Source organism: Mustela putorius, unplaced genomic scaffold (assembly GCF_011764305.1).
Source record: "Mustela putorius furo isolate JIRA1106 unplaced genomic scaffold, ASM1176430v1.1 tig00003834_pilon_pilon_pilon, whole genome shotgun sequence".
In the NCBI taxonomy this organism is placed as follows: Eukaryota; Metazoa; Chordata; class Mammalia; order Carnivora; family Mustelidae; genus Mustela; species Mustela putorius.
This window is the reverse complement of record NW_025421987.1, coordinates 115,695,954-115,721,955: the sequence shown is the minus strand read 5'-3', so window position 1 is coordinate 115,721,955 and position 26,002 is coordinate 115,695,954.

Here is a 26,002-nt window from a genome sequence, read left to right as displayed (position 1 = left end):
GAAAACCTTCCAGCCAAAACCTTGGTGTAACTTGACTGCTCTCTCTCATGCCTCACATTCAATCGATCAAAAATTCTTGGCTCTAACTTCAAATATACCCATCACCTGAATACTTTTCCCCGCCTCCACAGTTAGTTTTCTGATCCAAGTCACCATTACCTCATTCAAGAATCACTTCAATAATTGCTTAACTCATTTTTCCCTTGCCTTTCTATAGTTTATTTCTGATAAATTATCCAGAGTGATCTCTCTAAATACAAGTCAGATTCTGTTGTTTTTATGCTCAAAATCACTAACAATACTTTAATTTCAATCAGAATGAAAGCTAAACTACTACTAATGGCCTACAAGCATCTACATGATATGGCCACTTTTTCTCATCTGTCTCCTACTACTTCCTCCCTTGCCTCTACTCCTTTTTCTTTGTGAACCACACTGACATCTTTGTTGTTCCTCGCTCCCATTTAGGCCTTTGTTGAAGTTATTGCCTCTACTTTGAATGCTCTCTCTTACATATTTGCCTGCTTATCTCCATCTTCAATTCTTTAATCAGCACTTCCCTTCTCAATGACATCTACCCGAACCACCCTACATAATCCTTTCTCTTGTACCTACCAGAATTCCTACTACTTTCCCTGCTCCTCCTTTAATTTTTTCTGTATTACTTATTGATTTTAACCTATTAGATCCTTAATTGTGTTTATTTTTTTATTTTGTACAGACTTTTACAAGAAAATAGTTTCTATCAGCTCAGGGATTCTTGTGTATTTTGTTTATCTAATACCCCATGTATTAAAAACAGTGCCAAGCACATAGTAAGTATAAATATGTATTTATGAAATAAATACATAGATCCTGAATTTTATTAAGAGATTAGGGATTTTATTAAGAGATTAGGGATTCCATTAATGCAGGTCTATCTACTTCTTAGGCAACGGAATTTGAGTGTAATCATTTCTCTTTATTAAGGAAGGTAAGAAGTATTACTACAAAATAAATAATTCTATTTGTTAGAAGACCCATAAAATTTTGTGGTACATACATATCAATGCAGTAAATAAAAATAACTTGGAGTAGTTACATACATTTTATATAATTTTTAAAAGTTGTTTAAATTGGAGTTTCCTTGATGAGAGAGATTACTAACCTGTAAACTCTATCACTAAAACTGTTCTGAAGATAGGATGAAATTCTTGATCAAGATATTACTAAAATGGCTAAATGACAGATTTCCCCTCACCAAATTTATATTCTATTAGAAACTACTATCATTAGTGCTGTTTTACAACGATTCTGACTAGAAAACCTGTTTCTAGAGGTTCTAGAGAAGAAATAAAGATTTATTTCTAGAGAAGAAATAAAGAAGTATCTTTTGACCGGTATTTCTCAAAGTAATACATATAAGAATTACCTAGGAATTCTGTTGAAATGCACATTTTGATTCAGTGGCTCAGGGGTAGAACTGGGGATTCTGGATTCTAACAACTCTTGGATGATGTCAATGTCCACAGATCACTTTTTAAGGTACAGAGCTCTAGATTACATATCTACCATGCCTACATACTTAGTCTAAAAATTTCGGCAGCAAAAGTGCTGAACACCTCTCATCTACACTGTTTTGATACGCATCAAGAGTATGGCAGTGAGGGTGACTGCTTCAAATCCATGGCACCATCTGCCCATCGCAACAGATGGACATATGCATACCGAACTAATTGTCCTTCAAGTTCCCCACTCTCTAACAGCTGGAAAAGAACAGCTTTCCTATCATTTCCCCCCATGAGAAAAACCGTATCCTGAATTTCCCTAAAGCATTGCAGAAGACATCAAAAAGCTTTAGGACCTCAAGAGATTAAAATTCCGCAGAATAGAGAAAATGTTGCTACGGGAAGAAAAGAGAAAATTGTTAGAAGGAATTATCACTCTCTCTCATACATACATACATACATACACATACACACACACACACCCCAGATGAAAAAAGCATGCAGAACTTTAGATTATGCTTCTCTGTACAGATGTGAGCCACATAAGAAAGCATTAGCTATTCTACAGAGTCTGTATGGGACTGAACTATATAAAGAATTTGAGTTGTAGCATTGATAATACCAAACAATAAAACGTTATCCTTTTCACGTTTCTTCACAGATAAACTCTCCCCAGTTAGAGCCACCAAAATGTATTTTAATCAGAATCCTATTTGTATATAAATGACAGATAAAATACAGGCAGGTACTTTTTCTTTCTTTGCACAGCTCATCATTTCTTTGAGATGGAAGCACAATAAAAGAATACAGATTTCCATTAATTTTTTTTCCTTGCAAGTAAATTTAGGAAGGAGTCAGTGAACAATTTTTACCTTTCTTTTTTTTTGTTCCTAATTCTCCATCCAGCCTGTTTCTAATAATAACAAGAGAATTCAGCACTACATAATATTAACATGAGCACATTTCTTTAGTGAATGAAATGACATTATGTTGCAAATATTCAACTTCTACCTCCTGTTAGAAGTCAGAAGAGGCAAATTCCAATTTCAGTTACTCAAGGGTCATCCCAATTTACCAATGTTAGCAAATGAGGGTAAGTATTCACCACCACAAGTGGCTCTCACCAATTATTAAAGAAAAATGGATTCAAACTAAAAGAAATAAAATATATGAAGGTAAAATCTGCTCAAAATTTCATAGAACTACCCAGGAACAAATTTCACCTTAAGGAGTCTGCATAATACTGAAAGGAAAACATTATGCTATTACTAAAACATCTCTATATGCAGAGAGATGAAATACTGCCCGTGCCAACAAAACTCTCAAACCTTTTCCTCAGAATTTTCCTGTGTTTTGTTGTTGTTTTTTAAGAAGGTGAATGAAATGGATTCCTTGAGTCATTAGCATGAAAATGCTGTTTTAAGTGAGTAAAGAAAACATTAGCCTACAGTAGAAGATATTATTACATTCCTTGAAAACTACCTTAACTCTCTTTCTTCTCATACATCTTGCAAAGATTAAATTTACTAGATTATTCATTCTTCTCTGGAGATTGGCAGTAACAGGTCCTATGGTTGTGAGAAATATTCTCCCAGTCTCTCCCAAAGAGGCATGGGAGGGTTACTAAACTGCTAGAGGGAGGCTTCATAGCTGTATAAAAGCAAAAACTCATTAAATGAGGTTATAAGAGAGGTTTCTCAATCTAGTGATTTTTCAATTGTTTTAAGTAATTGGACAAATTGTATGTTATCTAGTATATTATGAACTCATTGGGAAATAAAGCCCATTAAATGACAGTAGGTAAGGTCAAGGCACTTGGAAGCAAGAAAACTGAATAGATAACAAAGTAAACTGTTTAATCAGGACTAGTATTATTTCTGTTTTTGGCCAAAACACTAAAATATGTCATTGAGATGGATTGACAGGAGTCTTAAAAGCACTTATTACATTGGATTTGCAGAGAGAAATTTAGACCTAGTGACTTAATAAAGTTGATAGCATCATCCATCTTAGCAGAAGAAAACGGCTAATCTACTTTAGCACCGAGCTCATTAAAGACTGATTTTTTTTCGCCCCCCTGTGGGAGAAACAAGGTCTCAGCTAAGTCACCTTCAGCTAAGTATTTGCACACCATTCCACTGACAGGTAGCATGACAGCCCACTAATAACAAGAAGAGAGAAGTCATATGTATTTTAGAAAACACTCCAAGATAGGGAATAGTAAAAGATATTGACATACCAACTGGAAGTTATTCATGTAAGAGTTTAGGAGAGAATTAAATGGTCAGTCAAAAAGCAACAGAAGAGAAAATGAAGGAAGCTGAAGAAGGAAAGTGGTTAGATACTTGCTTGAGAGGAGATGTCTGTACAAGTGCTTATGACGGTGATACAGTCCCATGGAGTGTTGCTAGTATGTTCCACGCATTAGGGTGCCTGTCCAAAGACAAACCAGTGACTGGAAAGACTTCTGACGTGGATAGATTATAAACAAAAAGCCATCAGAACTGACCAAAAAAACAAACAAACAAACAAAAAACCTTGCTTCAAGGAATAACTTTACCCCTTAGACGACCTAAAAAACATCCTGACTATAGCAGGAGTGCAAAGGATGGTCCCAGCACCTGGGAAGAAACCAGGTCTTTGGGCTTTTTATCAAGACTGAGGCAGCCATATAAGGATTTTTTTTTTTTAAGATTTTATTTATTTGACAGACAGAGATCACAAGTAGTCAGAGAGGCAGGCAGGGAAAGAGAAGGAAGCAGGCTCCCTGCTGAGCAGAGATCCTGATGTGGGTCTCAATCCCAGGATCCTGAGATCATGACCTGAGCCAAAGGCAGAGGCTTTAACCCACTGAGCCACCCAGGGGCCCCATATAGGGATTTTTATGATGGGTCATGAAGTTAAACATCACGAGTTTGTGTTCAAGACCATTTTTCTAAAAAACTACTACTGCCAGTGACACATAAACTATGAGAGCTATCTACTGACATCATCCTGGGGTAAAATTCAGAGCTGATATAGAGTCTGGTTTTACACAAGTGATTTTTGTGAGAGCCCCTGGAGTATGAAGACAAGGAGTGTGTTTCAATACTGGCCAAACCCCAATAGGCACAGTAGCTATCCTTCAAAAATTAAAAGGAACGTAGGTAGCAACTGTGGTTTAAGATCTAGAGCAAGAGGCCTGGGTTTGATGAGCTTTACACCTGTGCAACCCTAAAAAATCTAATTCTCTGAGCCAAACCTATGACGACAGCACTCTACTGAATACCCTGCTCCATGCCAGGCACAGCTCTAAGGGATCTACATGTATGATCTTATTTAATTCTAAAAAGAGGGGTGCCTGGGTGCCTCAGCCAGTTAAGCATCTGCCTTCGGCTCAGGTCATGATCCCAGGGTGCTTGGATCAAGCCTCAAGAAATCTTGCAAAAAATAGGTATAGTATTGTCATTTTAGAGAAAATACAACTGAGGACCAAGAGAGGTTAACATTCAAGGTCACATGACTGATGAGTTTAAATTCAGGAAATTCAGCATCATGACCAAAGGGCTGAACTTCTTAACCTATAGCTGCTGCTTATAAAAATCTACAAAACGGTATAAATCTGATCCTCTTCCTCCCAAGGCTGCCCAAACTCAAAGCCACACTTACAAAAGCACTGCAGAAACCTTAAAGCAGAATTTAAATTTAGCTATTGCTAATGTTATTATATATGTAAATTAAGGGTTTCTGAGCAAAATCCTGCAAAGGAAAGGGCCCTCATACCCTGCCACCCCCAAACCCTCTAGAATTCTCTCCCTGTATTCTCCTCCAGTATCCTTCTCATTGCTAGGCCCATGTAAAGGAAGCTAATCCCACAGCAAAATCACTTCTGATTTTAAATATTACTAAGGACACTTATAACATATTGGGTACAAATCTTGTAACTAGCCTCCTATATACTCCAACTCATTCAGTTTTCCAAATGACTGTGTAATATTGGTATGACCATCTCCATTTTAGAGATGAGGAAACAGAGCTGAGGCCCTGAAACTCTTAACTTGTCTAAGCACCCACAGCTAAGTAAGTGAAAGTGTGGGGACTCAAACCCAGGGTAGTCTAACTGCAAAATATATGCCCTTGCCCTCATTACATCAGAGATGGATGGGAAACCAGGATAGTTTCAGGAGTTTAATGCTGCATTAAAAAAATATAATAATAATGGCATACATAAAACCACCATATTGTGCTTATGTATTCTATGGGTCAGGAATTTGGACAGGGCTCAGCAGGGATGGCCCACCTCTGTTCTACAATGTCTGAGGCTTCAGCTGGGGAGCCTATAAGGGATATAAGGGACTCAATATGGCTGGGGGCTGGAGTAATCCTTAGGCTATTTACTCAACGTCTTGTACCTGAACTAGAATGGCTTGAAGATTGGGCTCAGATGGGTTATTGACTGGTTCACCTACACAAGACTTTTCTTGTGGCTTGGGGTTATCGCAACATGGCAATCAGGTTCCAAGAAGGACTGTCCCACAAGAAAGTGCCAGAAAGTAAGCATTCCATGACATGCATTCAGAAACTACCTGGTGTTTTAGGAACTAGCCTTCAAGTCTCACAACATCACTTCCTCTCTACTCCATTGGCCAAAGCAATCATAAGTCTGTCCAGATGCAAGGGAAGAAGACATAGACCCTCCTTTCCAGAGGGAGTGACAAGATCACATTGCTAGGCAGAGCATGGAAATTATTATGTATATTACTGTGGCCATCCTGGAACACTCAGCCTGATGTTCTTCCTTTCAAAACTAACACTGAGTATTTTCTGAGGAGAATAACCTATTTATCCTACTTTTCAAATACTTCTTGTCTCTACGTATACTTTGTGTACTTTTCTTCTTCAACTCAACACTAACTATCCTTAAAAGCCCAACTCAAGCCTCACCTATTCTACCCAATTCTTAGGAAACTCTCACTAATGCTGATTATCCCTGGTCACCCTAGAATCCTCATTCTCTTTATTTTGCATTTTGGCATTTAATTATGCTAAGTTAGTAACTGTTGTTATATTCTTCATCCTGTTGCTATTAACTGTTTTTGGGGATAAGTGTCTCATTTCCCTAACAAAACTTCAAAATACCTTATAGACTTAATTTTAATCTAATGACACAGCTTTGGATATAAATCTTTATATAACAAAGATACTTTGGATTGAATGATCCCATTTGGTAGTTTTCAAGGCTTTGACTAAGCATAGTTAATGTGTTTGCCCCTCTATTTTAACATATATGAAGACGCATTGGTGATTTACATGTCCCAGTTCATCGAACAAGCATAGTTGAGGACTTGCTATGCACATGATAATATGCCAAGTGTATATTCCAGAGATAGGATGTGGACCTGTTTTCCTCAAAGGCATTGGGAAGCAAAGAAGTCACAGACTTGCAAATATGCCCATAAGGATGGAAATACATAGGTGTCACAGAGAAGTATAGATATATGAGAGGTACAAAATGGGGACACGCAAAGGGAGAGAGATTGGTTCTAGCCAAGGTATTGAGGAAGACTCTAAGAAGGACTCATTTAGGCTGGTTCCTAAAGTACAGATAATATTTGCACAAGTTGAGATCGACAAAGGACAGCTTCCAGGAAAGAAAAGAGAAAAACTGATCATATTTGGCTAAAGGGACACAAGTTATTATGCTACTGGGAGGCACAAAAATTTCTCTCTGGTCTCATTTAAGGTAAGAAATCTGAGCTCCTCAGTTTGTCAGTCTCTATATTGTTCAAGTTTTCTACATTTAGGATTTAGCTTCTCCCTCCATTTAGTCATTTTATGTGAAGTTTCTTTTGAAGCCCACAAGGCCTTCTCAATAAAGAAAAGGCTGCTTTCCTTGTTCTCTTGAGGATCTGACCAAGATACCCCAACTTGCACACTACTTGCTTAACTCTACTTTGGGCTACAAATCCAACTTCTTAGTTTTTAATATGTGTACAAAGCATCTGGGGATCTAGTTAGAATGCAAATTCTGACTTCATGGAGCTAAGGCAGTCAGAGATTCTGCACTTCTCCAAACATTCAGATGAGGTCAATTCTTCTGGCCCACTAGACACACTTAGAGTAGAAAAGATCTAGGTTAATGTTATAAGAATAGCAAACAGGTCAGCCACATTGCCCACACTATGCCCAGTACCTGGTTCAGTCCTTTTTACCTATTAGGTGCTCAGTTAATATTTTAAAGACTACTTGAGTGAAAGAATGAGTAAGTGAGCAAATAAACAATGAACCTGGGGCACCTGGGTGACTCCGTTGTTAAGCACCTGCCTTCAGCTCTGGTCATGATCCTGGGATCAAGCTCCATATCTGGGTTCCCTGCTCAGCAGGGAGCCTTCTTCTCCCTCTCCCTCTGCTTTACCCACCCACCCCAACTTGTGTGCACACTCTCTCTCTCTGTTAAATAACAAATAAAAACTTCAAAAAAAAAAAATAAAGAATGAAACAATTAGTCTCCTATCACACAAGTCTGCTAGCCTATAAACAAAGCAATTTCCCAGTATCTCATGAGTCAGCAAATTAACACTGGGAATACATACTTTGGAACTCATAGGCCCTTTGTTCACCAATCTCTGATGCTTCCATAAATTCAATGACCAAAACAAACACAAATAACATTCTGCTTCCAACAATGAACATCTGAGTCTTCAAGGATATTTTCCTTGACTCAGAGAAATGACTGAATACTAGCATTTTGGTTTTGTCTCCTTTTTACAACCTCTTGTTTAAAGTCTCTCTCAATCTCCCAGCTGCCAACAACCTTTCTTGCATCTCAATTATCCCAGGGCTCTTTCTGCACCTGACCTTGGAAAGGCATTTTGCTATAGACTGAATGTTTATGTCCCCCCAAAATTCATATGTTGAAATCTTCACCCAGAATAAGATGCTATTAGAAGATGGGGCCTTTGGGAAGTAATTGGTCATAAAGATGGAACCCTCATGAATAAGATTATTGCCTTTATAAAAGAGACCCCAGAGATCACCTTATCCCTTCCACCATGTGAGGATACAGCAAGAAGTCAATAGTCTTCAACCAGGTAGGGGGCCCTCACCAAAACCCAAACATCCGGGCACCTTGATCTTGGATCTCTAGCCTCCAGAATTGTGAGAAATAAACTTCTATTGTTTATAAGCCACATAGTTTATGGTATTTTGTTACAAGAGCCCCAATGAACTAAGACAGTATTATCACATGACAGCTCCCCTCATAACTGCTTATCCCATGTACTAATCTGCAAATTCCTCAAGGAGATTATTCACATTGTAATAGGAAACCCCATGTTCCATTTTCCATACCCATCAGAAAGCCTTATGAAAACATGGTCTCAAATCATTATTCTGGAAAATAATGAAAGAATGTTATGATTTACATTTTTCTAATAGTTTTATTCTAACAGCTCTAGGGGTTGATAAATGCTATAGCCTGTTTAGAAAACAATATAGAGGGATACCTGGGTGGCTCAGTGGGTTAAGCCTCTGCCTTTGGCTCAGGTCATGTTCGCAGGGTCCTGGGATCCAACCCCGAATCAGGCTCTCTGCTCAGCAGAGAGCCTGCTTCCCCCTCTCTCTCTGCCTGCCTCTCTGCCTACTTGTGCTCTCTCTGTGTCAAATAAATGAATAAATAAATCTTTAAAAAAAATGTAGAGGTATCATATCTTTTTTTTTCCATTAAAGGCCAAATATGGCAGCATTTAACCATTCATAACATCTAATCCAAAACTGAGATCACAACTGATAAGCGATAACTGATAACTGATAATCGTCCTTCTTTTACAAAAGCAAAGGGAATTCTATTTTGGTGAAATTAATCCACCCAATAAAATCTCATACAAAATTTACAACCCAGAAAATCTCTCATACTATTTGTACATCTAATATGTTTATATAACACCCTGGAAGTGCCAATCACCCATATTTCAGAAGATAAAAGACAAAATAATTAGTAAAAGAAAAGAATTCTAGTTCTATTGCAATAGGAAGGTGAGGGGGGGGGGCACATATTTATTTATTTATTTATTCTTCCAAATTCTTTATTTAAATGAGTTCAGTGTTCAGTTCATGTTAAATAGCACTACTAATGATGGTTTTCATAAGCCACTTCAGATTTTTGCTGTTTTAATTGCAACCTCATTTACTTTTTTCTGTGACCTAACCAATTTTTTTTAGAAAAGGAGTTACCCAACACCTCAAAGACTTTTTTGGTCTTCCTGTGTCAAAAGAGAAACAAAACAAACACAACCAAATAAATAATTTTAAAGTGTTTAATTACTTATTATTTGTAAAAAGAGTCTAGACTTTAAAACTTTGGAATAATATGTAATAGGCTTGGAATCTCTGGTCTTCCATTTATAATAGACCTCGATTAATTTGCTTGACTTTTCTAAGGCTCCATTTCCTCATTGATCTTATGAGTATATTAACAGCTATTGCACAGGTTTAGTTAATATAAGGATCCAATTAAGATATTATATGAGAAATACCCAAGGTAGTGTCTGGCATATAGAAAGACAGCAATAACATTAGTTCCTTTTGCCTCCAACATAGGTCCTCAATTTCTTTACAGCTGAAACAGAACAGAACTCTCAAGACTATAGTTGAGCTGAGGAAGTTGTATCTTCTGGTCCTAAACCAAAAAGAACTCATGCCATCCACTTAACTTTCTCTCTCTCCTTCATCCGTGCTACAAAACACTGAGCTAAACCCTAGAGAAATATTAAAAATTACTTTTTCACCCCAACATCTCTCCCCTTGGCCATTGAAAAGTATCTTGAACATGGAAGATACGAATAAATGCTAGCAAATCACTGGTACATTATTTCTGGTGTTCAACTGAAGCAGTAGATTATTAGGTAAGCCTGATTAAATGGTTAGTTACCTCACTCATTTATTCAATTATTTATTCATTCATTCTTAGGGTCATTTACTGGACTATTTGTCCAATAGTCATCAAATGATGATTTAGTATTTATAAACTAATGAGTGAGATACTCTGGAGAATATATACTGTAGGGCCCACATTATAGGCATGTGACCAGAAGCAGTCACACAGAGTCCTGCAGTTCGGATTTAATGCTCTGCAGTTACTGTCTTGTAATTTTTAATAATCTTTAAATTTGTGGGTTTTTAAAAAAGATTATTTATTTATTTATTTATTTATTTGACAGAGAGAGAGAGAGAGAGAGCACACAGGCAGGGGTAGTAGCAGAGGGAGAGGGAGAAACAGGCTCCTGGCTGATCAAGCACCACCCCCACAATGTGGGGCTTCATCCCAGGATCCTGGGATTATGACCTGAGTCAAAGGCAGAAGCTTAACCATCTGAGCTACCCAGATCCCCCTAAATTTGTGTTTTGTAAGTGAAGTCCAACAGGACCATGAAGCATCCCTAGGAACTCAGAAATTGAGCTAATGTGCGCTCCAACCTCTAGCCACCTTTGCAGGAGGGGTTCTCAACCACTTGCTCTATATCCTCCAGTATTCTGGGTGCCTCCTTCTTATTCCACAGCCACTCTTGACCCCTTTGTGGGTCAACTTCCAGAGGCATTTGTCTAGCAACCGGCAGGAAAGGGAATCTAGCCTGCTGGTCCTACATGTCCCCATCTGTGCATACCAATTCATTGGTGGAGTCCATAGTTAAGATTCTATACTTGTTCCTTGAGTGTCTGTGCACCAGAGGGACTGCAGTATTAAAGAGCAAATTAAAAACACCTTGACAGGTCAAGAGATTGTTGAGGAAAGGAAAAGGCTTTTTTCCTGCTTTCTGAATGAGAACCTCCACAGTTCTGTTTTGCATTGGCTCCCAAAAACTATGGTCAGCCATGAATACCTAAGTAAGCCAGTCCTCATTTTCAAAAAGATAATAAATTTCCATCAAATGAGAAGGCAAGTTTTATATAAAAAGGTCTAGTAGTTTCTCTCTCTCTCCCCACATCCCCCATCTCCTGTAATAGTCTAAGAGTAATTTCTATTGGCCGAAACTCAAGGGAATACTGGAGAATGTTACTTGCAGGAATCAGCCTCCTGTAACATAGGAGAGAGCAAGAGAAGGACATGCTGTAGAGCTGAAGAAAGCAGATCTAAGACCGACTATGGAAAAAAAGACATCCATGCAGAAAGATAACTTTACAAGGGTAATAGGTAGTAACTTTCCAAGTAATCTGCTCTGTAGAAATACAGAGGCAGCAAAGAACAGAAAAGGCAGCATCTGTGGGTCATTTCGTCTCCCAGCAACTTCATACTTTCAGGTTAGATTACATCTTTGAGAAAAAAAGTTACTTTACGCCTCCTTTATATCTCCCAGGATTTTGCACATTAAAGGTATTCAATACATGTTTAATTGAATTGCACTGAATTCAACCCCATTTCATGTAGAAATCATTGGTGTCAAGCAAGCAAGACAGATGGAATGTGGCAAAAACCAACTATATCTCTCACAATTTCTGAAAAATTCAGTAGGAGTAATCTTCTTTGCCTCTAATTTTCCTTGCCTTTGCCAGTAATATTCCTACTGGCAAAACTCCAGTAGGAACATGACCTATGCATCATTATTTTGAGTAGTCCTTTCCTAACTCCCTGAGTTAGGAAAATGCAGGAGAGAGATGCCCAACAATGGAACTCAGAAGAGACTTTCCAGATAAGGTCTTCTTCTTCTTCTTCCTTTTTTTTTTAAATCTCTTTACTTCTCCTTCCTTAGTGGGCATCCAGTGGGATATATCCATCCTCTCTCTGCTGAGGTTTGCTTAGCCCTACAAAGCTACACTATTTGACAGAACTTAACGTAGTTCTGCATAGTTCTCTCTCTCCCTCCCACAGTCCCTATACTCCTCAGAAACCTATAAACCTCTTTAGCCCAAACATACTTTGGGAAGGTAGGACAGTCAAAACACAACAAACACACAAACTTTGGTGGCTCCTCCACCAAAGCCCTCATGTCTGTTCGAGATTCAGGTTACAGTCAGATCCCATCTCACAATCTGTGTTTTCAGATGTAAATCTAGCAATTGCTGGACATGCAGCTGTCCGTGCTCTCTCAGTCAATCCTCAAGGGCCTTTCATTAGGCAGATGGTTCTAAGGCAAGAGGGTTGTGCTATCCCCGAGACACAGTTTGAATTAGAGACTCAACAACACTCTCTTAAAGAAACCTTTTTACCAACCTCCTCTTCTCAGATCTCTGAATTCTTGGTCTGGTTGAGAAGTTCAAAAGTTACCGAGCGATTCAGAGCGATTTCTTCTCACCTATGTGTAGAGATGAGGAAGAATACATTCCAGTCTAACTCATGCCAGTCTCTCAGTATGCCCTGAATTGGTGCCACAACTGAAAGTGAGAGGAAGGCTACAGCTGAAAGCCATTGTTTACACCACTGGACTGAGCCAAGACCAATACAGTGGAGAAACATTTTCAACGTTATCTGGGCATTAAATTGTGATGCCAGAACGAGTAGTGGAGACTTCAAAAATGCTGCCATAGTGCCTTATAGCCCTTTCACTTATGCTGAACCATGGACCAAAACACATTGGAAAATTTGTCTCACTTGGTTAAGATTAAGAGACCCCAAATTCAGCAAATGAATTTTCTATAAAGTCTTCTGTTTCTCACTCCAATCTCCATCCAAAATCAAGTTCAGTCTTCCATCAAACACTGTTGGCCAAACAGATTCCTCAATCCAAGTGTGTCAGCCTGTCCTTGATTACAATGTAGCCTACAACTGGATTAGCTTGGGGGTCACAAAAAGCACGTTCTGAGAAAGTAACAGAAATATGAGTCCAAAATTTTCCCACCATCCGCTTCAAGCTCCTACCTCATTTCCTCTCTGTATATTGCAGGCTTCTTCCAGGGAAGGGCCCATGGGTATGTGCTAATTTGCACGGTGGCCTTAGAAGGTACTGTTCTAATTGCTTCAGCTGAAATCCATTTATTTTATAGCCCAATAAAATTCTGTGTGCAAGGGTAAATAAAACCATGTGAATGTGGCCTCCATGCACAGTTCTCTGGGCTCCATTTGCCGTCCGTGATAAATTGAAGAGGAAAAAAAACCATTGTGCAAACGGATGCAATTAGCTGAAACAGTATATTTTTGGCCTCTGCTGATGTCTGCTTACATTCAATTCCCCACTTGAAAACCAATCCTCATTTGAAAGCAAACTAGAAAAATCTCTGTAATACAGATGGACCTCATTTGGCTGCATGTTGATGTGCAAAGACACCTTTATACATTAAATTGCAGTGTTGACTTCTGCACTTGAAATTTCATTTTGTCATTTTTAATCACAATGAGCAAATGTCATCCTTAATAATAACCCTCTGCTTCTCTATAATGCCTTTCAACAAAGGACCTGAAAGCACTTTTGCAAATATTAATAAACTGAGATTCACAACAACTCCCAGAGGCGTCTGTATTGCAGGCTGAAAAGAAGCCCAAAGTCATGAAGTGACTTTGCTAATCCACACAGGAAACTAAGCTCAAGGAGGAGAAATGAAGACTATCATCTGGGTTATGTCAGCCTCACCTCATTCATGTCCACCAGGCATTTTCAGCCATGACTGGAATTTCAGAGCTCTAGGAATGAATGAAGGGCAATTTGGACTCTTACTAAGATTTATGCTTAATTTCTTCCCTCCCTCCTCTGTTTCTTCTATAGGATGTTGCCCCCCAAATCATACATTCAGTCCAACTTGACCCTCATTTTTCATACTCGTGAAGAGCCCAACATGTCTACCAAGCAACTCAGTCTTAACATATCCAAGCCAAACTCATGATGTGCCCCCTGCTCCAGAAACCTGTTTCTTCTATCTCAGTCATTCCCATTTCAGTAACTGGTAATTCTTTTCCAGTTCAACCAGTCCACAAGCCTTAGTCATCTTTGACTCCTCCTCTTCTCTCCCCTGTGGCAAATCACCTATGAGTCATGTTGGCTCTCTCTGAAAATAAGCCCAGAGGCCAAACATTCTCTGTCACTTCTTTCTGGGCCTAACCCACCATTGTATCTAGTCTAGACTACTGGAATAGCCTGCTAACTTATCTCCCTGTTTCCATCTTTGCCTGCTAATCTATCTTTCAACAGCAGACACGTTGATCGCGTTAAAAACGTAGTCCTGTCTTGTACTTCTTGCTTAAAGGTCTTCAAAATCTTCTAATCTCAGAGTAAAATCCCCAAGTCCTTACTCTGGCCTACAAGGCCTTACAGGATCTGGCCCCAGTATCTCTCTGACCTTCTCTCTCTGACCTCCTCCTCACTTCTATAGCTCCAGCCCTGATGTCTTTTACGCTCCTCAAATAAACCAAAGATGCTACTACTACCTTAGTCTTCCCACCTGCAAGTTGCTCTGCTGGAACGCCTTTCCTCCAAATATCCAAATGCTTGCCTCTTTCCATTTTTAAATCTCTGTGCAAGCATCACTTTACAGAAAGGCCTTCCCCAACTACCCTATATAGCATCATACCATTCTCTACAACACTCTGGGTCAGACTTGGTTTTATTTTCATGTCACTTGTGAGTAGCTGGCACCAATTTCCAAGTTATCCTTACACATAAATGGCCATTGTAACATGACAAGTCTTCCCCACAGGATTGCAGAAATTCTTCCTTCTCCACTGGAGATGATGAAATGCTACTAACTTAGAAGTCCTTGGAAGAGAATTCATTTATCAAGGATTAGATTAAAATTTTCCCTAAAATTTTAAGACAATATTGTCATAATATTTCAAAGGATTTTCTGATATTATTAGGTCATAGACAAGCCCCCAAACTACTTCTAAGATTGAGCCTTCCTGAACTGTGACAATTATAACTGAGAACTAAACAAATTTTAAAAGCATCTTCACGGGGGGAGGAGTCAAGATGGTGGAGAAATAGCAGGCTAAGACTACTTCAGCTAACAGATCAGCTAGATAGCTTATCTAAAGATTGCAAACACCTGCAAATCCATCAGCAGATCGAAGAGAAGAAGAAAAGCAACTCTGGAAACAGAAAAACAACCACTTTCTGAAAGGTAGGACTGGCGGAGACCTGAATCCAAAGCGACGGGAAGATAGACCCCGGGGGAAGGGGCCAGCTCCCGGTAATATGCGGAGCAACAGACCACAAAATCAGGACCTTTAAAAGTCTGTTCCGGGACGCCTGGGTGGCTCAGTTGGTTGGGCAGCTGCCTTCAGCTCGGGTCATGATCCCAGCGTCCTGGGATCGAGTCCCGCATCGGGCTCCTTGCTCCGCAGGGAGCCTGCTTCTCCCTCTGACTCTGCCTTCCACTCTGTCTGCCTGTGCTCACTCTCACTCTCTCTCTCTTACAAATAAATAAATGGAATCTTTTAAAAAAAAAAAAAAAAAAAAGTCTGTTCTGCTGAGGGTCATCGCTCCAGAGCCTAAATCCGGATGAAGCCAATGCGGGGTCAGTGTGGCCTCAGGTCCCGCAGGGTCACAGAAGGATCGGGGGTGTCTGAGTGTTGCAGAGCTGGCGGGTACTGGAACGGGAAATCCGACTAGAGACAGAGTCGACAGTAAGCTCACAGCTCGGGGTTACCTTGAACCGGTCGCAGGCTCGGTGAGCTCGGAGCACGGCCGGAGGTCAGGCAGACGGGAGTAACCGGGCGCGGTTCTCTGAGGGCGCACTGAAGAGTGGGGCCCCGGGCTCTCAGCTCCTCCGGGCCGGAGACCAGGAGGCCGCCATTTGTATTCCCGTCCTCCAGAACTCTACAGCGCTCAGGGAACAAAAACTCCCGAAAGCAAACCCAAGCGGATTACTCAGCCCTGCCCCTGGTAGGGGCTGTGCAATTCCGCCTGGGGCAAAGACACTTGAGAATCACTACACCAGGCCCCTCCCCCAGAAGATCAACAAGAAATCCAGCCAAGACCAAGTTCACTGAGAAAGGAGTGCTGTTTCAATACCAAGGAGAGCAGCAGAATTCCAGAGGAAGAGAAAGCAAAGCACGGAACTTATGGCTTTCTCTCTGAGATTTTTTTTAGTCTTGCAATTAATTTAATTTTTTTCTTTTTCATTTTTTTTTTCTTGCCTTCTGGTAAAATTTTTTTTAACTTTTAACCTTTTCTTTTTTAACGTTTTTAAACTAGTTTATCTAATATATATATTTTTCTTTTTTATATTTTTCTTTATTTGTTTTCTTTTTTTTAAAATTTTTTTCTTTTCTTTTCTTTTTCTTTTTTATACTTTCTTCCTTTTTGAAACTCTTTTTATCCCCTTTCTCCCCCCTCACGATTTGGGATCTCTTCTCATTTGGTTAAAGCATATTTTCCTGGGGTTGTTGCCACCCTTTTAGTATTTTACTTGCTCCTTCATATACTCTTATCTGGATAAAATGACAAGACGTAAAAATTCACCACAAAACAAAGAACAAGAGGCAGTACCGAAGGCTAGGGACCTAATTAATACAGACATTGATAATATGTCAGATCTAGAGTTTAGAATGACAATTCTCAAGGTTCTAGCCAGGCTCGAAAAAGGCATGGAAGATATTAGAGAAACCCTCTCAGGAGATATAAAAGCCCTTTCTGGAGAAATAAAAGAACTAAAATCTAACCAAGTTGAAATCAAAAAAGCTATTAATTAGGTGCAATCAAAAATGGAGGCTCTCACTGCTAGGATAAATGAGGCAGAAGAAAGAATTAGTGATATAGAAGACCAAATGAAGAGAATAAAGAAGCTGAGCAAAAGTGGGACAAATAGCTACTGGACCATGAGGGGAGAATTTGAGAGATAAGTGACACCATAAGACAAAACAACATTAGAATAATTGGGATTCCAGAAGAAGAAGAAAGAGAGAGGAGAGCAGAAGGTATACTGGAGAGAATTAATGGGGAGAATTTCCCCAATATGGCAAAGGGAACGATCATCAAAATTCAGGAGGTTCAGAGAACACCCCTCAAAATCAATAAGAATAGGCCCACACCCCGTCACCTAATAGTAAAATTTACAAGTCTCAGTGACAAAGAGAAAATCCTGAAAGCAGCCCAGGAAAAGAAGTCTGTAACATACAATGGTAAAAATATTAGACTGACAGCTGACTTATCCACAGAGACCTGGCAGGCCAGAAAGAGCTGGCATGATATTTTCAGAGCACTAAACGAGAAAAACATGCAGCCAAGAATACTATATCCAGCTAGGCTATCATTGAAAATAGAAGGAGAGATTAAAAGCTTCCAGGACAAACAAAAACTGAAAGAATTTGCAAACACCAAACCAGCTCTACAGGAAATCTTGAAAGGGGTCCTCTAAGCAAAGAGAGAGCCTACAAGTGGTAGATCAGAAAGGAACAGAGACCATATACTGTAACAGTCACCTTACAGGCAATACAATGGCACTAAATTCATATCTCTCAATAGTTACCCTGAATGTGAATGGGCTAAATGCCCCTGTCAAAAGACACAGGCTATCAGAATGGATAAAAAAATAAAACCCATCTATATATTGCCTCCAAGAAACTCATTTTAAGCCCGAAGACACCTCCAGATTTAAATTGAGGGGGTGGAAAAGAATTTACCATGCTAATGGACATCAGAAGAAAGCAGGAGTGGCAATCCTTTTATCAGATCAATTAGATTTTATGCCAAAGACAATAATAAGCGATGAGGAAGGACACTATATCATACTCAAAGGGTCTGTCCAACAAGAAGATCTAACAATTTTAAATATCTATGCCCCCAACGTGGGAGCAGCCAACTATATAAACCAATTAATAACAAAAATCAAAGAAACACATCAACAATAATACAATAATAGTAGGGGACTTTAACACTCCCCTCACTGAAATGGACAGATCATCCAAGCAAAAGATCAGCAAGGAAATAAAGGCCTTAAATGACACACTGGACCAGATGGACATCACAGATATATTCAGAACATTTCATCCCAAACCAACAGAATACACATTCTTCTCTAGTGCACATGGAACATTCTCCAGAATAGATCACATCCTCGGTCCTAAAGCAGGACTCAACCGGTATCAAAAGATTGGGATCATTCCCTGCATATTTTCAGACCACAATGCTCTAAAGCTAAAACTCAACCACAAAAGGAAGTTTGGAAAGAACCCAAATACATGGAGACTAAAGAGCATCCTTCTAAAGAATGAATGGGTCAACCGGGAAATTAAAGAAGAATTGAAAAAAATCATGGAAACAAATGAGAATGAAAATACAACGGTTCAAAATCTGTGGGACACAACAAAGGCAGTCCTGAGAGGAAAATATATAGCAGTACAAGCCTTTCTCAAGAAATAAGAAAGGTCTCAAATATACACCCTAACCCTACACCTAAAGGAGCTGAAGAAAGAACAAGAAAGAAACCCTAAGCTCAGCATGAGAAGAGAAATCAAAGATCAGAGCAGAAATTAATGAAATAGAAACCAAAAAACCAATAGAACAAATCAACGAAACTAGGAGCTTTCTTTGAAAGAATTAATAAAATTGATAAACCCCTGGCCTGACTTATCAAAAAGAAAAGAGAAAGGACCCAAATAAATAAAATCATGAATGAAAGAGGAGAGATCACAACTAACACCAAAGAAATACAAACTATTATAAGAACATACTATGAGCAACTCTACGCCAACAAATTTGACAATCTGGAAGAAATGGATGCATTCCTAGAAACATATAAACTACCACAACTGAACCAGGAAGAAATAGAAAGCCTGAACAGACCCATAACCAGTAAGGAGATTGAAACAGTCATTAAAAATCTCCCAACAAAAAAAAAGCCCAGGGACAGACGGCTTCCCGGGGGAATTCTACCAAACATTTAAAAAAGAACTAATTCCTATTCTCCTGAAACTGTTCCAAAAAATAGAAATGGAAGGAAAACTTCCAAACTCATTTTATGAGGCCAGCATCACCTTGATCCCAATACCAGACAAGGATCCCACCAAAAAAGAGAGCTATAGACCAATATCCTTGATGAACACAGATGCAAAAATTCTCACCAAAATACTAGCCAATAGGATTCAACAGTACATTAAAAGGATTATTCACCACGACCAAGTGGGATTTATTCCAGGGCTGCAAGGTTGGTTCAACATCCGCAAATCAGTCAATGTGATACAACACATCAATAAAAGAAAGAACAAGAACCATATGATACTCTCAATAGATGCTAAAAAAGCATTTGACAAAGTACAGCATCCCTTCCTGATCAAAACTCTTCAAAGTGTAGGGATAGAGGGCACATACCTCAATATCATCAAAGCCATCTATGAAAAACCCACCGCAAATATCATACTCAATGGAGAAAAACTGAAAGCTTTTCCGCTAAGGTCAGGAACACGGCAGGGATGTCCATTGTCACCACTGCTATTCAACATAGTACTAGAGGTCCTAGCCTCAGCAATCAGGCAACAAAAGGAAATTAAAGGCATCCAAATCAGCAAAGAAGAAGTTAAATTATCACTCTTCACAGATGATATAATACTATATGTGGAAAACCCAAAAGACTCCGCTCCAAAACTGCTAGAACTTATATAGGAATTCAGTAAAGTGTCAGGATATAAAATCAATGCACAGAAATCAGTTGCATTTCTCTACACCAACAGCAAGACAGAAGAAAGAGAAATTAAGGAGTCGCACCCAAAACCGTAAGATACATAGGAATAAAGCTAACCAAAGAGGCACAGAATCTATACTCAGAAAACTATAAAGTACTCATGAAAGAAATTGAGGAAGACACAAAGAAATGGAAAAATGTTCCATGCTCCTGGATTGGAAGAATAAATATTGTGAAAATGTCTATGCTACCTAAAGCAATCTACACATTTAATGCAATTCCTATCAAAGTACTATCCATCTTTTTCAAAGAAATGGAACAAATAATTCTAAAATTTATATGGAACCAGAAAAGACCTCGAATAGCCAAAGGGATATTGAAAAAGAAAGCCAACGTTGGTGGCATCACAATTCCGAACTTCAAGCTCTATTACAAAGCTGTCATCATCAAGACAGCATAGTACTGGCACAAAAACAGACACATAGATCAATGGAACACAATATAGCCCAGAAATAGACCCTCAACTCTATGGTCAACTCATCTTCGACAAAGCAAGAAAGAATATCCAATGGAAAAAAGACAGCCTCTTCAATAAATGGTGCTGGGAAAATTGGACAGCCACATGCAGAAAAATGAAATTGGACCATTTCCTTACACCACACACGAAAATAGACTCAAAATGGATGAAGGACCTCAATGTGCGAAAGGAATCCATCAAAATCCTTGAGGAGAACACAGGCAGCAACCTCTTCGACCTCAGCCGCAGCAACATCTTCCTAGGAACAATGCAAAAGGCAAGGGAAGCAAGGGAAAAAATGAACTATTGGCATTTCATCAAGATCAAAAGCTTTTGCACAGCAAAGGAAACAGTTAACAAAATCAAAAGACAACTGACAGAATGGGAGAAGATATTTGCAAACGACATATCAGATGAAGGACTAGTGTCCAGAATCTATAAAGAACTTAGCAAACTCAACACCCAAAGAACAAATAATCCAATCAAGAAATGGGCAGAGGACATGAACAGACATTTCTGCAAAGAAGACATCCAGATGGCCAGCAGACACATGAAAAAGTGCTCCATATCACTCGGCATCAGGGAAATACAAATCAAAACCACCTCACACCAGTCAGAATGGCTAAAATCAACAAGTCAGGAAATGACAGATGCTGGCGAGGATGCGGAGAAAGGGGAACCCTCCTACACTGTTGGTGGGAATGCAAGCTGGTGCAGCCACTCTGGAAAACAGCCTAGAGGTTCCTCAAAATGTTGAAAATAGAACTGCCCTATGACCCAGCAATTGCACTACTGGGTATTTACCCTAAAGATACAAACGTAGTGATCCAAAGGGGCACGTGCACCCAAATGTTTATAGCAGCAATGTCCACAATAGCCAAACTATGGAAAGAACCTAGATGTCCATCAACAGATGAATGGATCAAGAAGATGTGGTATATATACACAATGGAATACTATGCAGCCATTAAAAGAAATGAAATCTTGCCATTTGCGACAACATGGATGGAACTAGAGCATATCATGCTTAGCGAAATAAATCAAGCAGAGAAAGACAACTATCATATGATCTCCCTGATATGAGGAAGTGGTGATGCAACATGGGGGCTTAAGTGGGTAGAAGAAGAATCAATGAAACAAGATGGAATTGGGAGGGAGACAAACCATAAGTGACTCCTAATCTCACAAAACAAACTGAGGGTTGCTGGTGGGAGGGGGGTTGGCAGAAGGGGGTGGGATTATGGACATTGGGGAGGGTGTGTGCTTTGGTGAGTGCTGTGAAGTGTGTAAACCTGGTGATTCACAGACCTATACCCCTGGGGGTAAAAATATATGTTTATAAAAAATAAAAAATTTTTAAAAATGTAGTAAAAAAAAAGGAAAAATGCATCTTCACTTCTTTAATATTGAGGATTAAATTCTTTTTTTTTTTTTCTGGTACTACAACATTAGTTTGAAGATACTTATTTTGCCAGATTATGGATTCTCTTGCAAAGACCTCCTCATTCTTATCTTCTCAATAATTAATAAATACAAAAACACATAAATAAATGGGAAAAGATCTGAAACACATTACTTCAAAGCAGAAAATAACCACATGAAAAGGTGAAAATACATTTAAGAGATGTCTCTGATAAAGACTGTCTATACAGAATACGTAAAGAACTCTCACAACTCAATAAATAAATAAATAAATGGCAAAAGATTTAACACACATTGCACCAAGTAACCACATGAAAAGGTAGTCCAAGAATGGGAATGCAAATTTAAACCACAATGCATTATCACTATATACTTCTGAGAATGGCTAAAAACCAACACAAATACAAAAAAACCTTGTAGTATCAAGTACTAATGAGAAGAACCAACTGGAGATTTTGTTTGTTTTTAATAAACAAAAAAACTCCTACTGGAGTTTTCAATTATTTCTTGTGGGAAAGCAAAAAGTTATCATCACTTTAGAAAATTGTCCAAACTTTCTATATTTTATAAAGGTAAACACACTCCATAGCCAATTAATAACCCAGTGAGGACTTCAACTAATGAACAGTAGTTTTACATCAATACAATGGTAGTACAACTACAATAAAAAACAAAGGACTCCTGATGTACTTAACTTAAATTTCAAAAGGATTTTGCTAAATGAAAGAAGTCAGACACAAAAGACAACATACTGTCTGATATCATTTATTTAACATTTTGCCAAAGACCAAATTCTTAGGGACAGAAATTGGATCAATACATTCCATGAGGTAGGACTGGAAACAGGGACTGACTATACAAGAACAAAAGCAGCTTTGGGTACTAATGGGAATGTTCTAAATACTGATGGTGATGATTGCTATGTAATTGTGTAACTTGTACATATTTGAGAAAACTCATTGATCTATACCCCAAAAGAGATGGGTTTTACTTTCTATTTTTTTATTTTTCAGTGTTCCAAGATTCATTGTTTATGCACCACACCCCAAGCTCCATGCGATACGTGCCCTCCTTGATACCCACCACCAGGCTCACCCAATGCCCCACCCTTCTCCCCTCCAAAATCCTCAGTTTGTTTCTCAGAGGCCACAGTCTCTCACGCTTCATCTCCCCCTCCAATTTCCCCCCACTCACTTCTCCTCTCCATTTCCCAATGTCCTCCATGTTATTCCTTATGCTCCACAAGTAAGTGAAACCATAGGATAACTGACTCTCTCTGCTTGACTTATTTCACTCATCATAACCTGCGGGCTTGAAGCAGGCTCCCCACCCAGCAGGGAGCCCAGTGTGGGGCTCAATCCCAGGACCCTGGAATCATGACCTGAGCCAAAGGCAGACACTTAGTGAATGAAGCACCCAGGCACGCCTTGAGTTCTACTTTCTTAAAATCCTTCTGGAAGCTCCATTTCCTTTGGCAAAGCCATAAAGAAAGTACAACTATATCTATTCAGTGATGACTGTGCAGAGTCCCATAACAAAATACAAGAAATGTGCTTAGTATCTAGTATCTACTATGTATTCACCATGTTTTAGCCTAAAGAAAAGAGAAGGGACCCTTTCTCTAAGTACATGCAGTGGAGGCTATTGCAAGTCACCTTCAGTTGACACGTGCACATGACACAAAACTCTAAAAAGTTTATAATCCAGCTGGGCCTGGCAAAAGTTAGTTAGCAGGTGTTATTTACAAATTTAAACTTTAGTCATAATGTAACATGAATTAAAGAACAAATGAAGATATTTCTATTTATTATTTATTTGGTAACTTGAAAATGCTGGATATGAGGACGGCTAAAAATTTATGACATGTTTAAAAAAAAATACAAAACTAATGATTTTATAAACAGGCATGGTGTATGCTGACCAGAGAAAAATAATTTATTTCTTAGTATGATGAAGGGTTTGCATTGAATTGTTAAGTGTTTTCCTAAAATCCATTATTCTGCATCCTCTTTAAAGAACTAATCAGAATAAATTCTCCAGAGACATTGGTGAATATACAACTCTGAACAAGAGGATTTTTAAGGCCATGTCACTCAGAAACCAGTTACTAGGGCTACAGCCAAAAGCCACTGTTAACAGAATTCAGGCTTCAGAATTTTTTTCAAGTTGGAAGAAACTTGAAAATGATAAGGATAGAAAAAGGGAGGACAGTGAAAGAATTCAGTTTTAAGAGTCCAATCTTTAAGCCCCCAGCAGGATAATCTCATATGCATTATATACATTTAATTTTCAGAACATCATTAAGCTAATTCCTACTTTCTTCATTTTACAAATAGGAAAATCAAGAGAGGTTTAATTCAGAGCACCTGGGTGGGATAGTGGATTAAGTGTCCAACTTTTGATACTGGCTCAGGTCCTGGCCTCAGATCGGTGAGACTGAGCCCCAGTTGGGCTCTCAGCTCAGCAAGGAGTCTGCTTGAGATTCTTTTCCTCTGCCCCTCCCCCAGCTCCGGCACATGCATGTGCTCTATCTAATTAAATGACTCTAAACAAGGAGAAGTTTAATTTGATCCATAGCCAGTTAAAAACAAACAAACAACAACAAAAAAAATTTCAGGAGTTTAAAATAAGGTTAGTGGGCACCTGGGTGGCTCAGTCGTTAAGCATCTGCCTTGGGCTCATGTCATGATCCCAGGGTCCTGAGTTCGAGCCCTGCATCAGGCTCTCTGCTCAGCAGGAAGCCTGCTTCTCCCTCTCCCACTCCCCCTGCTTGTGTTCCCTCTCTCACTGTCTCTCAGTCAAATAATAAATAAAATCATTAAAAAAATAAAGTTATAACATATGACTTCAAGCAGAGGAGAGACTTCTCAAAGAAAGGTTTCTCTTATGTGCAGATTTACCAGAAAAATGGAGGATTTACACGCTAATAGCATCAAAAATTCTATCTTCAGACTGTTTAGAATAACAAAAATCTCACAAATTCTCTCTGGTTACATTTCATATAATCTTATTTATCCTCAAGCCATCTATTAGATGTATAGGATTCCTGTTTTACAAACACAAAAACGGAGAGTCAAAGAGATGAGGTAATTTATTCTGTATCTTTAAAAAAGCAGCCAGTAGAGCCGGGACAGAAACTTCTCTTCAAACTCCAAATCTCACATTTTTATTCCTGGAGTTTCACATATCATCTCCACTGAGGGGCCCCAACAACAGAAAGGAATATGCCCCTGAGTCAAAACAAGCCATTTATTTCCTTGGAGTTTAAACATGATCTTTCTAGTTCCCATTAATATCACACGCTATTCCAAGTGAAGACTGTTTTCATGTGAAAGTGCTTTAAATTTCTCCAAAATTGTGTTTGCAAACATCCTAATTAAAATATTGAGTAAAACTGATACTCTGAGAAGATGTCCACTGTCTGACGGGAGGCTTCAGCTGCCCCTGACACACCGTTGTGTCCTCTGAGACCCACAGCTCTGTATCTTTCATTTAAGATAATATGAACACTGGGGAAGAAGTAAGCTTGCTGAGGATCTAGTAACCACTATGTAGCCATTTATTAGGAAACACAAGACCAGAGAAGTTAGGTTCCTTTTATTTTTTTTTAAATAAAGATTTTATTTCTTTATTTGACAGAGAGAGGCAGGGGAACACAAGCAGGGGGAGAGGGAGAGCAGAAGCAGGCTTCCAGCTGAGCAGGGAGCCGGATGCGGGGCTCGAACTCAGGACCCTATGATCACGACCTAAGCCAAAGGCAGGTGCTTAATGACCGAGCCACACAAGCACCCCAGAAGTTAGGTTTCATGTGCCAGTTTACACAACCGGGTGAGGATTGCAGTCATCCTGGAAATAGGAGTCTGTCTCAGGAATTCCCATCTGTTTTGTGACGTTCCAATGTAGGTTTTCTTTTCATACCAGGAGCTTCCGATTTTATGGAGGTAAAGGAAGCAAACTTTACTATACTTAGAGGAGAAAACAGATTAGAAATAGAAGCAAGGTACTTTTTTTTTTAAAAGTCTAGTATATAACAAGAATATCCCACAATCCCATA